The following is an 18,873-nucleotide window of genomic DNA, read 5'->3' on the forward strand; positions in this document are numbered from 1 at the left end:
TGGAATCAAATATAAATCAAGTATTATTCTTGCAAAAGAAACCACACACACACATGCAAAAAACCCACATTCCATAGTTGAATAAAAGAGGAGACAAGTAGGTAAAACTTAACATCAATAAAACCTTGATTCCATCCAATACAATTTGAAATGCATTCAAATGAAAAAGATAAATATGGAGAAGCTTTTCAAAATTAACAAGATTTAAAAATTAAAACAATTCGAGCTTCGACTAATATGAAGCATGTGTAAGTGTCAAGTTTCTAAACCAAAAACCAAACAACAAGCTAGGTACCATATAAACCTCTTAGACAAAATCAACCTGACACTAAAGTTTGGAGATGCTAAACACAAAGTTATATCGTGCTAAAAACAAGATCTTGTGTGTTTCACTTGAGATTTGGATCTGATTGAGTTTTGGGACTGCATCCTAAAATAGCCCGGATTCCTCCATGGTATGAGAAAATTGAATAAAAAAAATATTTCCAAACTCCTTTTAAAAAAAAAAAATTCAATTTTTTTATAGCTTGTTAGTACACCCCACTGTCAGTTAACACTTCACTGTTAGCCACCCCCACTAGGGAATCAATACCAAGACTATTGTCAGTTAACACTTAACTCATTTTTACAAGTAAAGCATCGATCTATGTGGCTCAAGAGGAGAATGTAAGACTATTGTCCGTTTAGTGGGCCATCATAGATCAATGATTTGATTAAATAGATTGAATCAAGTTGTTGGATCGTAACTAATGAGCATGTTTGTGAGCCCCACTTATGATTTGATCATATCCTACATAGTATGGGCTGATCATAGACACTCATGTGGTGGGGTCTTAGCAAGTGTGGGCATTCTAAAAGAATAGAGACTTGAGGGCTAAGGAACCTTGATGGGCTGAATGTTCTTAAGAGTCCCTTGTATATAGAAGTGTTGGTCCCCAAGCATCTCTTATGTCTTCCACTTCTTCCCTATCTTGAAAGTGATGTAAAGGGAGAGAAGGCGAGCAAGAACAAGTCTCTGAGCCTCCTCAAGATTCAACAATGACCCAACATCGCCTGGTACACATTTAGTTTATTAAACTCCATGGTATTGATGCAAAAATATTGTTGGTTTACATGGTCCAACACTCTGCCCAAGTATGACATCAACCACAAAATGGATGGTTCGAATCATTTGATGGATGTAATTTTCAGCTTACTTTCTATCAACTATGAGCACAAGATGTGGACAGTCTGGATGCAAATATACAAATTCATGGTTGATGAATTTCCACAATTTGGTTATTTGTGAAGTGCCTAAGAGAAGATTGCAATAATGCCCTCTAAGAAGTTGGGGAATAGAAATGCATACATCACAAATAAAAAAGAAAGCAAGAAAATCCACAAAATCCTCATTTGTATCCTTGTGATGCTTGTATATCCTAGCAACTCTAGAAGCCACATAGTACCATTATGGATTGTGGTACATGCTTGAGATCCAAACCATCTATCAGTTTCTCTACAAGCGATCACATATACTAATGTGGCATATGCATGCAAGAATCCAAGCATTCCATCAAGCAGGCCCTGTGTGTATATTATCCCTCGCGAAAAGATCAAGCCGTAGTTTTCATGTGGGCTATGCAAAGTGTACCTAACAAATAGATGACCGAAGAAAGTTGGCCGAATATCTTTCTTTCTAGTCATCCATTTGTTTCATAGACTAGTGTACCCGATGGTGGTACATGCCTATTTTGGTGACAGCGCATATACACGAGCAAGCCCACCTGATGGGGGATTTCTTGTTTGGCACACATGCCAATTTGAGAGATGTGGCAGCTTGTAGAGGGGCTGTGTGTACGCTTGTGGAATTAACAAGGTCTGTGTTACCCGATCTAAATTTTAATTTCGTGTTTGTTACTAGCATGAATATGAGCCTATCCGATAATGGTGCTGCCACTGTGAATGAGGAAAAGACGACTCTGTTAGACAGTGAGAATCACAAAGAGATTAATGCTAGTGAAGATCAATTCCCTATTGGGAGTAGCGACAACCTGATAGGCGCTTTGGTCAAAAATCCTTCTATTCCTTTTCAAGCTGACATGGGTCTTGAAGGGACTGCCATTCTGAATTCAATGACTAGGGAGGAGAAGATGCCAGTTGATCATCCAGCAGGTGATTCTAGAAATGATGTTCAAGTTGTAGAGGTAGATAAAGCTTGTGATTTAGGAAACCATGTTGAAGCTGCAGGTGAAGAAGATATTGCAGCAAATAGTAATAGTTATGTCGAATCTAAGTTACTGGTTGAGGATCATTCCTCTGTTTCAGAAGGCCAAAATCGAGATGCTCTTCCCATCAAGCAAGTTGGACATCCCCTGACAGCTGCTGCAGGAGACGGTGGTAACTTGGCTGTGGTGGAGATGGAAGAGAAAGCGATGGATGAGGTTAATCAGACTCAAACAGCTGTAGGGAACATAGAAAAGGTGATGACCGATGAGGTTGATCAAATTCAAATGGCCACTCATTCTACATCAGATGTGGGTGGAGACGCGAAATGCAAAAATATCGATCTAGCTACTGGGATCGATGTTGTTCTAAATGAGAAGGCCATGGAATCAGATGAAAAGCTGGTGGAAACCATTGCGAGTTCTGAACAGGCAAGCATAGAACTGGATAGTGAGAGAGTGCTTCGATGCGTGAGTATGCAGATGCTGGAAAAAAACTTGCTGTTAACCGTTCGATGTTCTCGGAATTCAATAAAACCATTGATTCAACATTTTCTTCATAATCTAAAAGGTCCATCAATGTTTTCTTCACAATATCCACGGCCCATGAAACAAAATCCTAAAATCCCCAAATCTCCAATTTGTAAAATTAGAAAAACCCAAATTCAAGGTCCACATTCAAATCTATAAGCCCTAAAATCCCCAAATCCCTAAATGAGGGTCCATATTCGAATTGGAAATCCACAAATTACTAAATCCCCAAATTCATAAATCAACATTGAGATTGAGAGAGATTGAGAGAGAGAGAGAGATACCTCGCGGTCGAGGATGGGCAGGGAGAGAGAGAGAGAGAGAGAAGTGGAGTCGTCCGAACGAGTCCCTCACGCAGTCGAGGATGGGCAGGGGGAGAGAGAGAGAGAAGTGGAGCCGTCCAAACGAGTCCCTCACACAGTCGAGGATGGGCAGGGAGCGAGAGAGAGAAGTGGGGAGAAGATAGAGAGAAAGGAGCGAGAGAAGATAGAGAGAGAGGTGGGCGCGAGAATGAAAATGCAGTGGGCGGGCGGGCTATTTTGTTTTTTTGCGCACGCGGTCGCCGAATTTAGATGGACGGTCATGTTAGGGGTTCCGTGTGGCCCACCATGACGTATGTCATTTATCTATGCCTTCCATTCAATTCAATGAATTATTTACGGATTTATCCCAAAAAATGAGGCAAATAGAAGACTTACATGGACCACACCACAAATCAACAAAAGACACTAAATCTCCATTGTTTCCTATGGTGTGATCCACTTAAGCATTAACTTTATCTAATTTTTGAGCTAACGCATTAAAATGATTTTTCAAAATGGATGGACGGATTAGATTGAACACAAAAATTGTGGTGGGCCCCCCATAGAACTTCTAAGAGACCATCAATACAAGCAAAGGCTATGAATGATTGGAGTCATTAGCTACGGATTTAATCCGTAGTAATATTGCTACGGTTTATATCCGTAGCTAAAGACTCCAATCATCCATAGCCTTTGCTCATTTTTTTGGTAGTGAAACTTCTGAAATAAGATGAACAATTGATTAGGTCAGCCTGATTTTCTAGACATGTTATGTGGAAAGTAGGATGAGCATCTTTGATCCTGCACGTCTTCCTCGTTCCATGGTGTGAGGTGAGTACACCTAGGAAAGGCCTCGACTGACCTGGGATTGTATCCCTTAGTCCCTAAGCTCTGTCGGCCCATAGTGATATTTGTGTTATATCTATTCTGTTAATTTGTTTGGCCAACACATTTTAAGTACATGAGCCCAGACACAAGTGCTCTTCTCATTCCTCCGAAACTTTCGGATCTCCGCATGGCTGATTTCCTTGGTGAAAATGGGGTCAAGCCAAATGTCCCTTTTCCCCTCCCTCCCTGGATCCTCGACCACATTGAGAAAGGTGGCTTCTGTTGTTCTGCTGGCGTTGATCGTCCTATCTAGCCCCTCGATCCTGTTGGCAAATTCTCAGTCAAATCTGTCAACGATATGACCCCTAACATAAAGGATTTAGATTGTTGTAAATTGGTGTTGCTGTAAATTGCTGTAACTGACCAATTGCTGTAAATTATTGTTGCTGTAAATTGTTGTAACTGACCCCTAAATTGGGGATCTAGATTGATGTAACTGACCCCTAAATTGGGGAACTAGATTGTTGTAGAATATCTATATTATGGAAAGGAAAGCTCTCAGTTGAGAGCAGAAAAATTCACCACAAACATTCTTCTTGTGTTTGTAGTATTCTGTTTTGTGTGTTGTGGTTTTGTCATGGTATCAGAGTCCGGTCTCTTGCCATCGTCTTAGAACAATCTTTATTCGATTTGTGATTTCGTTGGGCATAAAGAGGTCATCTTCTTGGGTATTTTCATAGTATCCAATTCTTGGCTTTTTTGAAGTTGGATCTTGGCAAGGGGTGGAGGTTCTTCACTGCTGGTTTTGTGGCATTCTTGGGCAGCATCAGATTCACTTGATCTGATTCTCTTTCTTCTTGATATTGTTTACAACTCGCCTATGGAGAAATCTGAGTTCGTGTGCATCAGATTTTCGGGTAAGAATTATTTTGCTTGGGCATTTCAATTCCAGATCTATATTAAGGGGAAGGAATTATGGGGGCATATTGATGGATCCGACACCAAGCCCACTGATCCAACAACGGCCGTTCAATGGGAGGCAAAGGATGCTCGTATTATGAGCTGGATATTAAGCTCCATGGATCCCGCCATTATTCTCAATCTACGACCATATAAGACAGCCAAAGCTATGTGGGATTATTTGAAGAAGGTGTATAATCAAGATAGTTTGGCTCGAAGATTTCAATTGGAATATGAAATCGCCAACTATACTCAAGGAAATATGTCTATTCAGGAGTATTATTCAGGTTTTATCAATTTATGAACTGTATATACAGACATCGTGTATGCGTCAGCCCCCAATAATGCTCTAGAAGCTATTCAAACAGTTCATCAAACTACTCAGCAAGACCAATTTTTGATGAAACTATGATATGAATTTGAAAATGTTCACTCCAACATCATGATCAAGACTCCCTTGCCATCATTGGATATTTGTCTGCATGAACTCCTTAGGGAGGAGCAGTGTTGCTTGACTCAAGTAACTTTAGAACAACAGGAAAGTTCCCTCAATGTTCTCAATGTTGCATACGCTGCACAAGGAAAACAACGGGTTCAGAATATGATTAATGTCTAATGTTACAGTTGTAAGGAGTTTGGCCGTATTGCTAATTAGTGTCAAAAGAAATTCTGCAATTATTGTAAAGGAAAGGGCCACATCATTTCTGAATGTCAGAAACGCCCTTAGAATCGCAATCCACGAGCTTTTCATATCTCTGTGGATAATATAGCCCCTGACTCCATGGCTTCAGCCTCCATGCCTTCACAATCAGCAGCACCTCTCTCACACCTGAAATAGTCCAACAGATGATCTTATCTGCATTCTCTTCACTTGGTCTCATAGGTAAACATCAATCTCTTCTGACTTGTAGTTTCATGAATCTGGTGCTTCGAATCACATGACCTTTTCCTTTGACAATCTTATCAATGTAAAAAAGTATGATGGAAATTTGCAAGTCTATACCGCCAATGGGGATTGTCTTCCCATCACCGTTGTCGGTGATATCTCTTCTTCTCCATCCTTACAAAATGTTTTTTATTCGCCTGGATTATCTGCAAATCTTATTTCTGTTGGGCAATTAGTTGATATTGATTGTTATGACTCTTTCTCTCGTTCTGGTTGCATTGTACAGGATCAGGTGTTAGGGAAGACAATCATGAAGGGGCCTAAATGTGAATGACTCTTCCCTCTTCGCTTCCATACACAACCTAGGGATTCAAGTGTGCTCTCTCTATTTTGTACCTCTGTCAAGAGTCAATGTCAATTGTGGCATAATCGGTTAGGCCATCCAAATTCTAGGACCCTTCTCTCTATATTAAATTCTAGTTTGATGGATAATAAAATCCTATTTTCTCTTAAATATGTTGATTTTGAGTGCTCTAGTTGCAAATTGGGAAAGAGCAAAAGTCTTCCATTTCCAACTCATGATCCTCCTTCTACTCATTGCTTTAATTTGATTCACAGTGATGTATGGGGGATTACACGAATGATCGCTCATGCTAATTTCAAATATTTCGTCACCTTCATTGACGACTACAGTCGCTTTACATGGATATATATATTTTCTAAGGAGGAAATCTAAAGTTTTTCATGCCTTTCAAAAATACTTAGCTTTAATTGAAAACCAATTTTCTACCAACATAAAAATCCTCCGTTCTGATTCAGGGGGGGAATACAAATTCCAGGATTTTCTCCAACAGAAGGGGACTATTTCTCAACAGACTTGTCCATACACTCCTTAACAAAATGGAGTTGCTGAGAGGAAAAATCGTCACCTCCTTAATGTGGTTCGTTCCTTGCTTCTTGAGTCATCCGTTCCACCTCAATTCTGGGTTGAGGCTGCTCTCTCTACCGCTGTGCACTTGATTAACCGCCTTCCTTCCTCTAATCTTCATCATCACTCCCCGTTTTTTCTTCTTCATCAAAGGCCACCTAAGTATAACCATTTCCATCCTTTTGGTTGTGTTTGCTTTGTTCATCTCCCTCCCATCGAACACACCAAACTCTCCGCTCAATCTATACATTATTTCTTTCTTGGCTATGCTCCAAATCAAAAGGGTTGTCTATGTTACGATCCTGTCACTCATAGGATTCAGACTTCTCGGAATGTTGTTTTTCTTAAACAAAAATTTTTTTTTGCCTCTCATATGGAGTTTTCCAACTCTACACCTATATGCTCTTTACCTGACTTTGAGGATGTGTCTACTCCTTCCCCCACTATCACACGGTTTAGACTTGGTTTTGTGTATGAAAGGTGAGAAAGGCATGACGATTCTACTAATGGAACCCCTCACGAGTCACCTCTGACATCTACATCCGACATAGTGGCTACTCCTCTTCGACGGTCCACTCGCCTCTCTCATTCTCCTGATCACTATGGTTACTCCCTTGATTGGTACATCTTTCCTCATACATCTTTAGTTGCTACCTTGCCCTCGATTTCTATATCTAATTTGTACTCCCAGGCTATGAAACATGAGTGTTGGAAAGAAGCCATGCAGTAGGAACTCGATGCTTTACAGAGCAATAATACTTGGGACATTTTAGCATGTCCACCCTCTATCATGCCCATTGGTTGTAAATGGGTTTACTCTGTCAAGCTCAAATCTGATGGATCCTTGGACAAATATAAGGCTCGCCTTGTGGCTCTTGGCAATCATCAGGAATATGGCATTTGTAAGACCCGTATCCTAGTCCATATCGTTTTGTATGCCTTTGCTGTCCTAGTTGAATTCTGGTGACTTGCGATCTGTAACCGGCGTCTGAGCGCAATCCTGAGACGGATCCTGTCGGTCTGAGTCGGCTCGACCCGAGGCTTATATCATTGCGACTGCGCCGTCGCTGCGGTTCCGATGCCGCGTATTACGCACCAAGCCAGTACCTAGGCCAGGAGATGTGGGCCCGCGTTCAGTTCGAGAAAAACACCGCGTGTTGCGAATTACGAGAGAATCTCTATGACATGTCACATCAATCAATCAATATACAAATCAAGTACATCCCATCACAAGCCATCACTCACCCATACCCCTCTCTTCACCAAGTCAACAACACCCATGTCTAACCATTCCCTTCTTACCAAAAGTCAAAAGAAACCATACCCTCCATCCCATCTCCCTTACAACAACCCATCCTCTCTCTCATTTTCTCGCTCCATCCCAAGCCCCAAGGGAGCATCCAACGTCCAAGCAAGAGAGCTCCATGAGAGAAGCTTTGTGTAGTCCACTCCCTACTACTTAATCTTCCATCTTAGCCATCCAATCCTCATCTTCCTCGAGCTAAGGAGTTCATGGAGCCTAGAAGATGCAGAATCGGTGGGTGATTTACTATTTGATATGTGATTTAAGGGCCGACATATGTGGGACCCATCTTGATGTATGTGTTATATCGAGAGGGACCCATAGTGGCGGGGTCCCTCCACTACTTCGATCTCTACCTCTCTCTCTCTCTATCTCTCTCTTTTGTGATGGCCTACGGCCCACCTACTATTTGATCTAGACCATCTAACCATGGATCCCACGTTGCTGGTGTCCAGTGGTTAGTTGGATGGTCCAGCACTGCTGGTACCATCCAGCACCCCTGGACGATGGGAAAACACAAATTGCGGCTTGATCCAACGTGGGGCCCACCATCTTGGCGTGCTGCATCAGCACGTGGGACCCACCTGCCTAGAAGTGAATCGACTAGTGCACCGTACGCAGCTGCAGCTGTTGACGCTGTTACGCCAGCAAGTTGTGGAGCCCACCGATGTATGTTTTGTCCACGCTGTCCACACGTGGACAGTGTGGCCCACGTGAGGATGGGTTGCATCCAACCGTCCAACAAGCTAGACGTGGGCCCACCCATCGTATGCATTGTATATCTACCACCGTCCAGCTATATGGGACCCACATGACGTCAGCAAGTTTTTTAAAAAAAGGGGTCTGATCATGCTGTATGAGTTAAATCCAGACCGTTCATCTGCCAGTGGGCCATCAGCCCAGCCAGATGGCTATTGTATTGACGACATCAGATTCTGTGGACCCCACCATGTTGCACGTGTCTTGCATCCACACTGTCCAGTCCAATGGATGGTGGTCGCTGGATGTGCGCAAGCTGTAGACATTGTTAATATTATATAATATATATTCATCTGGCTTCTAGATGATGTAATATATTATATAATATATCATATATATCATATGTCAGATGATGTTATATATATATATCATATGTGGTGGGCCCCACGTGGGACCCACCTGAGGAGGGCCATCATGGTACGTGTTTCATCCCACCGTCTATCTGGACGGTGGGGAACACTGTGATATGTGTCTTACAACCACACCGTCCAGACCTTGGACGGCGGGGATAAGACTGGAAAGTGTACAACTCCAGTTACATAGCTAATTGATGTCAGCAAGTGTTGTGGGTCCCTCTTCGATGTATGTGTTTTATACACCCTGTCCATCTGTCTAGGATCCACCTTGATGCATGCATCGTATATCCTCACCGACTACTTGATCAGGACAGTGGGACCCCCCATAATATATGTATTTTATCCAGCCTTTCATGGACCACTATGATATATTTATTTCATCCACACCGTCCAGATTATGCTGGACGGTGCTGGACAATGTTTGGATAGTGCTGATCATCATTAGTGGCCATGTGCCCCATAAAATGATAGTGTACGGTGATACACATGTTACACCTATAACTATTGAAATGATTTTTGGTGCGGCTCATGTGATGAGGCCCACCTGTTACGTATTTATGGCCCATCGATGAGGCCCACTTGATGTATGCTGAGGCCCATGGGTCGTGGCCCTTGGTGTTGTAGATTAAGCCCGTATATGCAGCTCGCCATGATGTATGTATTGTATATCTATGCCGTCTATTTGTACGGCCCGCAGTGATGTATTCGCGACCCATATGATGTAGTCCATTGTGATGTATTTTTGGCCATGTGAAGCAGCACATAGTGATGTGTGTTGGGCCCATGTGATGCGGCCCATAGTGATGGGTATTAGGATCATGTCATGCGGCCCATTATGGTGGTATTAGGCCGTGGGACGTGGCCCACTTCTAGCCCATTTGGTAAGACCCATTATGATGTATTTTCAGCCCTTTTGATAAGACCCAGTATGATATATTCAGGGCCCATGGGTTGTGGTCCATTGTAATATATATGAGGGCCCATTAGTGCAACCCGTTGGTGCGGCCCACTTGATGTATACGAGTCCTATTGTGATATATTTCTGGCCCACATGATGAGGCCCCTTTAAGATGTATTTTTGGCCCGTGTGATGCAGCCATAGCGATGTATATTAGGCCTTTGTGTGAGGCCATGGGTCCATTATATGTTTGACTCAATGTGGGCTTGGGAGCGATGTTGGTTAAATGTCCATATTGATGGGCAATGATGGTTAGATGTCCACATTGCGACATGTCCTTAGGTCCTGGTTAGGGCGATTCCGATTGTCGTGACCGATTTGCCGATTCTGATTAGCGATTGATTTCGATTGTCGATTCCGATCGACGTGACCGATTTATCGATTCTGATTATCGATTGATTCCGATTGTCATGACCGATTGCCGATTCTGATTGACATGACCGATTTACCGATTCTGATTATAGATTGATTCTGATTGTCGATTTCGATTGACGTGACCGATTTGCCAATTCTGATTATCGATTGATTCTAATTGTCATGACCGATTGTCGATTTCGATCGATGTACCGATTTTGATTATTGATTGATTCCGATTGTCGATTTCGATTGTCGTGACCGATTTGCCAATTCTGATTATCGATTGATTCCAATTGTCATGATCGATTGCCAATTCCGATCAACGTGACCGATTTACCGATTCTGATTATCGATTGATCCAATTATCATGACCGATTGTTGATTTCGATTGACGTGACCGATTTGCCGATTTTGGTTATCGATTGATTCTAATTGTCGTGACCGATTGTCTATTCGATTGACGTGACTGATTTGTCAATTCTGATTATCGATCGATTCCGATAATCGAGGCCAATTTTGATTGTCGAGGCCGATTCCGATTTGTCGAGGCTAAAGTATCGAGGTCGATTCTGATTTGTCGAGGCCGATTGTATACGCTGATTCCGATTGTCGAGACCGAGTGTCGAGGCCGATTACGAGTATCGATTCCAATTGTTGAGGCTGATTTCGTTTGTTGAGGTCGATTTGATTGCCGAGGCCGATTGTCAAGGCTTATGTGTTGAGGCCCATTGTGATGCATTTGAGGGCCAAGCGATAGAGCCCATTGTGATGTATGTTAAGCCCACTGTGATATGTATTAAGCTCTTAAGTGAGGCCCATGGTGTTATATATCAGGCCCTTTGTGAGGCCATGGGTCTACTATATGTTTGGCTCTATGTGGGTCACTCCTTGGGGGTAATGTTGGTTAAATGTCTACATTGTCGAGGTCGATTGTCGATGCCTATTGTCGATGTCAGTTATTGATATCGATTATGAGTGTGTAGAAGCATAGTATCACAATACATGCCCATATGCATCATCTGCATGTTTGTTATGAGATGTGGTTGACCATTACATATGACATTATACATGTTGTTATGAGACTCCCTGATAGGCAGAGATTATTTCACATGAGTACATGGTATGTGCAGGATTGATGCATGACTGGATTGTATGACTCATGCATCCTGCATTGTGTGTTGTGATTACTATATACCCTAGCGATATCAAGGCCGTAGCCTTCACAGGCATATCGTGGATGGCCAGATGGGAGACCAAAAATATTTGGTTATAGCATACGGGCGTCATAGATGTCCCTGGGTGAAAATTCATAAACCTCCGTGGTCAGGAGACGCCCCAACGTCAAGACCAAGTGGATATATATGAGCGCATGAGGGCTGTATACCAGTAGGTCGCGTCTCCCACTATGTCGTGGTCGGTTGGGAGGGGGTGTGACCTTACCCGCCTGAGTGAGGGGGCAATATTTAGGTTAAGTTTGACCAGCTTGAGGAATGGGTCCGCTATCGACGAGCCGGGCCCGATATTGGCAGGCGGATAGTGAGGTCTCTTTCACTTATCCAGTTGTGCGATCGGATAAGGGCGGCAAGCTGGCGTAGTGTGATAGACCCCGGTGATGATCCCAGAGATAAACAGTACTGATATGTAGAGTTATTGAGCAGGAGTTGCATACTCATTCATTCATTTATTCCCTATCCACTCGGGCTGGTGGTGCGCAACTAATTATTGTATACCTTCGTATGGTCAGGATTTCGGTTGGGCGCGCGACTAACCCGAGATCAGGAGTCTACTACATTGAGTCTGACTATCCAAATTTAGGTATGGGACTGGTTTGGATAGAAGTCCCTTGTGATGGACCCCATAGTAGCCTGTGATACTACGTACTATTATCCCGGTTTCACACTCCAGCATGGTCATTCCATTCACACCGTATATTGCAATACATTCGTGGCATATGACATTTTGGGTTACCTGTGTTTCTGCATTTATATGGTCTAGATAAGGCCTCTGATATTTGACTCTTTATAACTCCTCATTTGTATAGTTGATTTGTATCACGTATTCTGATATTGTTCCTCATTTGTATAGTTGATTTGTATCGCGTATTCTGGTACTGTTCCTCCTTTGTATAGTTGATCTGTATTGTGTATTCTGATATTATTTGACTCATGGACTTGTATTTTCGCTTACTCTGATAACGTATGATTCATGACCTAGCGCCTATTTCGACATTGCGTTGAATACTTGACACGTACCTTGTGCACACACTTACACCACCCTCTAAGCTTTCTATAAGCTTATGCACGATAGATGCGTGCAGGTGATGTTAGGTTGTAACAGTGTTGAGCTTGGAGCGTGCAACGGTCTTCTGGAGCTTGATTTTTGATTTATGTATTTCTCTTTCAGTATTGTACTCAAATGATTATATTAGTGGATATGTGATGATGATGTTGCCTTTGTGAAATGGGTAATCTTGTGGTTTTGCTTATTATCAGTTAAATGTTTAAAAAAAAAATCCTCCTTGTATGATACCAGGATCGGAATCTGGCGTTTGGACGTTAAGAGCCGAGAATGGGGTACTATGGAGGCTGTCGGCACCGGAATTCTGCGATCGGGATTCCTGTAAATTCGATTTCCGGGTTTGGGGCGTGACAGCATTGACTACGCGGTAACCTTTGCCCCGGTGGCCAAAATGACTATTGTTCATATAATTCTCACTATTGCCGCTTCTTAGGATTGGACTCTCCACCAGATGGATGTCAAAAATGCTTTTCTTTATGGGGATCTTAAAGAAGAAATCTATATGCGCCCTCCCTCGGGTATTAGTGGTAACGCTGTGTGTCGCTTGAAACGTTCATTGTATGGGCTGAAACAAGCCCCTCGTGCTTGGTTTGAGAAGTTTCGGCAAACACTTCTTCAACTCTCCCTTGTGCAAAGCCAGTATGATCATTCTTTATTCCTATGCAAGACATCTTTGGATATCATCCTTTTACTTGTCTACGTGGATGATATTATTATCACCGGCAGTGATAGTGTATTGATTCAACAACTTCAAGCTTCCCTTTGTTCCTCCTTTCACATGAAAGATCTTGGCTCCCTCACCTATTTCTTAGGGCCTGAAGTTCATAAAGGTGCCAAAGGTCTCTTCCTAAATCAGCAGAAGTACATCAGAGATATTACTATCTTAGCTGGCTTACAAGACTCTGTTCCGGTTGATACTCTTATGGAAGTTAATGTGAAATTTCGCCAAGATGATGGTGATCTTCTTCCCGATCCTACATTATATATATCGGCAACTAGTTGGGAGCCTCGTCTACTTAACGATTACTTGGCCGGATATCTCATACGTTGTTCATCTTGTGAGTCAATTCATGACTTCACCGTGTTATTTACATATGGTTGTAGTTTGACGCATCATCCGCTATCTTCTTGGTTCTACTACTCATGGGCTATTTTTTCCTTCGGGTTCTCCTCTTCAACTTGTCGCTTATAGTGATGCTGATTGGGCTAGCTGCCCTGATACACGTTGCTCTACCACTGGATGGTGTATATATCTGGGTAATGCACTGATTTCCTGGAAGTGTAAGAAACAAGATTGAGTTTCCAAATCATTCACTGAGGCTGAATATCGAGCTATGTCCTCGGCCTGTTCCGAAATTACTTAGCTGCGTGGCTTGCTCTCTGAATTGGGATTTGCACAAACTGTCCATACTCCCCTGCATGCTGATAACACGAGTGCTATTCAGATTGTGGCAAATCCAGTTTTTCATGAGCGTACCAAGCATATAGAGGTTGATTGTCACTCAATCTGTGAAGCTTTTGAAAACAACATCATTACCCTTCCTCACATTTCTACAAATCTTCAAATTGCGGATATTCTCACCAAACCTCTCCCTCGCGCTCGGCATTAGTTCTTCATAAACAAATTAATGCTCCTTGATTCTCTAGCATCAATTTGAGCGGGGGTGTCAACGATATGACCCCTAACATAAAGGATCTAGATTGCTGTAAATTGTTGTTGCTGTAAATTGTTGTAACTGACCAATTGCTGTAAATTGCTGTAACTGACCCCTAAATTGGGGATCTAGATTGATGTAAATGACCCCTAAATTAGGGATCTAGATTGATGTAACTGACCCTTAAATTGGGGAACTAGATTGCTGTATAATATTTATATTATGGACAGGAAAGCTCTCAGTTGAGAGTAGAAAAATTCACCTCTTATGTTTGTAGTATTCTGTTTTGTGTGTTGTGGTTTTGTCAAAATCAGCTTTGAGTGTTGGTAGAAGCAGTGGCCAGAAGAAAGCCTGGGACAGTTGGGTGTGGCATCCTAAGGTTCCCCCTAAATCTCTTCATTCTTGTGGAGACTTCTTTGGGGGGCCATCCCTGTTGACGTGCGTGTCCAAGCCAAAGGGATTCAATTGGCTTTGAAATGCGAATGTTGTGATTTTGCCCGCAACCCATGCCCTCTCCCTGAAACGCTGGAGCATCTCTTCTTAGATGGGGAGCTAGCTATTGATGTTTGGAAGCATATTGCAGTCTCCTTTCATGCTCTACTATTCCATCATTCTTCGATTCAGGACCGTCTCAATTGCTGGTGGCAGAGGCCCCTTCTTCATCCCGGCCAGTTAGCCTCCTTGCGCCTGGCCCCGATATTCTTCATCTGGGAGATCTGGCGTGCCAGGAACAGCGCCAGATTTGATGGCATTCACATTTCCCCCCTCTCGATCATCCGCAAGGCCAATTGGTGGTTGAGAAATATATTCCACGGCCACCATGTGTGCGCTCTGCGGTCTGATGTTCCTGATCCTATTCATCATCGTGCCCCGTTCTGCTCTCCTGCAGTGATCTCTGATGAGATGGAAAAAGCCAAGCATTGGCTAGTATAAACTTAATGTTAATGGGTCCGCTTTGTCCAACCCAGGCCCAGTAGGGGGCAGCGGCATCCGTAGGGATAATCTCAGGAACCTGATTTTCGCTTTCTGCTCTAGCTTCAGCAACGTCTCCAACAACGTGGCTAAAATGCGAGCTCTGCACGATGGCATGGCCTTTGGTGTTTCCCTTGGGCTAAACAGGGTTCTGATTGAACCAAATTCAGCTTGGCTAGTGGGCTGCCTGAATGGGTTTTCCTCCCCTGCCTGTTGCTGGAGATACTGGTTCCTTAGGATTCGTAGGCTGGCTGATAAGGGCTGTTTTCGGATCTCCCCGATCCCGAGGGAGGCGAACGGCCCAGTTGACGGGCTTGCTAAGGAAGGCAGTGCCAGGCAAGCATCCTGTTTCTTCATAGACTCCTCCAACCTCCCTTGTCAGGTAAAGGGAGGAATAGTTTTGGACAAGGCAGGCCTCGGATCGATTAGAATTTGTTAATAGGTTCTTTGTAAAGGATATGATAGGTGGGGCCTCCTCTTTTTTGGCCTTGGTCCCACTGAAAGGGCTGTATTCATGTATCTTGTTCTTCCTATGAGTAATATCAATGGTTCTTATTATTTTTTTATTTATTATTTATTATTATTATTATTATTATTATTATTTTAATGGGGACTTCCCACAAAAAAAAATAAAAATTATGGGGATGAAAATGCAAGCGTCGAGAATTTCTTAAGAGTCACGTAAGTTTTTGATCAGGCTGATATTTGTGTTTTCCCTGCAGCCCAGTGGTAATCAACTTATGAAAGGGTACGATGGCATGAACATTATATTCGGTGGGTCTTTTCCATCCAGACTACCTCCTGTAGTGACCTGAACGGAGTGGAAGTAACACAAACATTACATTGGGCTCCACAGAGCTTATGGTAACGGACTCAGATTCTGAAATGATCCCAAGTTCGGTACTAGCTAGTTTGTGCTGGAAAAAGCTCTGAGGCGGTCATCATGACAAGTGTATTTTACCCACTACATTCACCCATCCATTATACATATTCAAATCCCAGGTGGACCACACGACATAAAACAGTAGGGATTGAACCGCGACCATTGAAAAGTTATTGGGAGGCACAAGTTTCGGGTCAACTGATATTTGCTTTTTTCCTTCATCCAAGTCTTTGTGACCTAATCAACAGGTTAGGTGGAAATTAAACATTACAGTGGGTCCTAGGAATTTTTAACTGTGGGCGTTCAATAACTAGTGTTTCGTGTGTTTTGGCCACCTGAGATGGCGCATTTCAGTTTCATGCACTGTTGCCATTTTTAATTTAAAGGTACGAATGCATCTACTCCACACATGACATTCATGCATGTTAATCCAGGCCATCCTATTTGAAAGGCCTGTTGTAGACAGGGCATAGCCTGAAAATCTTAATGACTTGATGACCCTCAAACCTTTAAAAAAAATAAAAAAAAATAAATAAAAATTAAATTAAAAAAAAGCCCAAGAATCACAGGCCCACCAATTCATTGAAAAAAGAGAGATACAACCTAGAACGGATTCCAGTGGGTGAAAGACACCAAAATTGCAGGTTTGGTGTCTTTCACCCGCCGGAATCCGTTCTAGGTTGTATCTCTCTTTTTTCAATGAATTGGCGGGCCCGTGATTCCCGGGCTTTGTTTTTTTTTAAGCCATTTATTTACCAAATAAATCTCAATTCAATGGGAAATATCAAATGGCTAAGATCTTCCAAACCGAGTGATGTTTTAGTCCATGTTCCTACGGGTGGGCAGCTTCGGTGATCAACTGAGGTGGGTAGATCTGTGACTGTGGGACCCACTCTGATGTATCTGCCCTGCATCCACTTTGACAGAGCATGATACCAAAAATGAAGCAGATCCAAATCTCAGATGGACCACACCACTGGAAATGGTGGTGACTGACCGTAAAAAACTTCTTGTTGGCGACAAAAGTTTGAGATCAAGCTGATATTTGTGTGGTCCCTTCTTCTAAATTTTGTAACCTTATTAACTGGATGGATGGCAAATAAAAATTCCAGCAGCCCCCAAGAAATTTTTTAATGGTGGGTAATCAATAACAACTTTTTTCCGGCTGTGTGGTCAACCTAAGATTTGGATATGCGCTTCATATTTGGATTGATCCCTAAAAGTGAGCTTCAAAATGGATGGATGGTGTGGATGTAAGTCACGCAAATCACATTGGGCCCCACAGTTAGGGATCCACCAAAGCCACGGTAGTTTGGCAGTTGGACGGAGGATTTGATGGGATAGATATGGGTATCAGTGGGACTCATAGTCAGGTATCCCCATTTACGGTGAACTTTTATGATGTAGAGTGGGTAGCACACATTTTCATGTTCAGGATAGATCAGAGAAGATTTAGAGGTAGAGGTGATCCAGACCGTTAGAACCTTACAACAGGAGTATCTCACAAATTGAAATGAGTTATTTGGCATACCACACGTGATTTTGGGGTAGGAAAAGCTCCCTTAGCCAAAATTTACGAGATTCCATAGTATCGAGTTTGATTATAACTCATCATCCTTTGAGCTACAGGAGTTATATCCAACATGAAAATTGCCTAAAAAAGTTAGGAGAATAATGTGGTCAAGTCAAATCAGATACTATATGATTTTTAGGGAGTTTGAGATGGAATTTGATTATGAAATTTTTTGTAAGGTTTGGTATCACCATTTAAAGGGTTGTAAATCCGTTTTTATTATCTATCAATGAAATTTTAAATTTTTAGAATTTATTTATAATCTTTTTTATTCTTTCCTCAAGGATTCAAGGAATGATTGTGAGGAGTCCAAAGACGCTCCGTGGATTAGTAGTTATCTTTGATGAAGACACTAATCAACCTAATCACATTCATCCTGCATCATTTTCCCATGTGAATGAATATAGCCCAAGGAATGATTTCACACGTTCCTTATGGTGTGGCCTACTCAACGCTTTCTTTTCCATTTGATTGAGTTTTAGGATTAATGGTGAAAATGTGATGCTGCAGCCGATGGAGAGGGGGCAGATCTAATGTATCTCCGGCCTATGTAGTTACTACTCAAGTGAAGCTAGCATGGTCATAAATAAAAACCATATGATAAATAGGTGATAATGAGAAGTGTTTACCTCGTTTTTGTCTCTCTCTCCACAGTTCAGAAGAAGGGGAAGAAAATGCACCAAATAATAGCAGCTGCTGCAGCATTTCAGTGACAAGCATGTGAATAAGACTTTCTTAACTAAAAAGGCATATGTACTACTTTCACAGAATAATAGCAGATGCAATCGATGGAATCGGTAATTCAGTGACAAGCATATGAATAAAACTTTCTTAACTAAAAAGGTATCTTGGCTATTTTCATTGAATAATGGCAGGTGCACTCCACGGAATGAGATGGGGAAGCGAATTGGCTGGTGTACCACACATCACCCATTGAGCGTGTGCAGACGTCAGCAAGCTATGTGGGTTCCATTATAAGGTATGTCTTATATCCCAACTGTCATTCCGTTTGGCTAGATTACCTTAAGGCTCGAGGTAAAAAAATAAGACATATCCAAAAGATCAAATGAACCACATAAAAAGTAGTAGGAGATTGAACGTCTACTATTGAACCCCTCCTAGG

At 42.3% G+C, this 18,873-nt stretch overlaps 1 protein-coding gene across 1 annotated transcript in view; it reads right to left on the bottom strand.

The window, feature by feature from the left end:
• LOC131236031 (disease resistance protein RPM1-like) overlaps positions 1–18,439 on the bottom strand; it is a 39,565-nt gene extending 21,126 nt beyond the window's left edge. The window contains exon 1 of the mRNA XM_058233117.1: positions 18,380–18,439. The gene's annotated coding sequence lies outside the window, so the exon portion shown is untranslated. The remainder of the gene's footprint in view (positions 1–18,379) is intronic.
• Between the last annotated feature and the right edge of the window lie 434 nt (positions 18,440–18,873).

The sequence above is a fragment of the Magnolia sinica genome, unplaced genomic scaffold, assembly GCF_029962835.1.
Source record: "Magnolia sinica isolate HGM2019 unplaced genomic scaffold, MsV1 ctg129, whole genome shotgun sequence".
Lineage (NCBI taxonomy): Eukaryota > Viridiplantae > Streptophyta > Magnoliopsida > Magnoliales > Magnoliaceae > Magnolia > Magnolia sinica.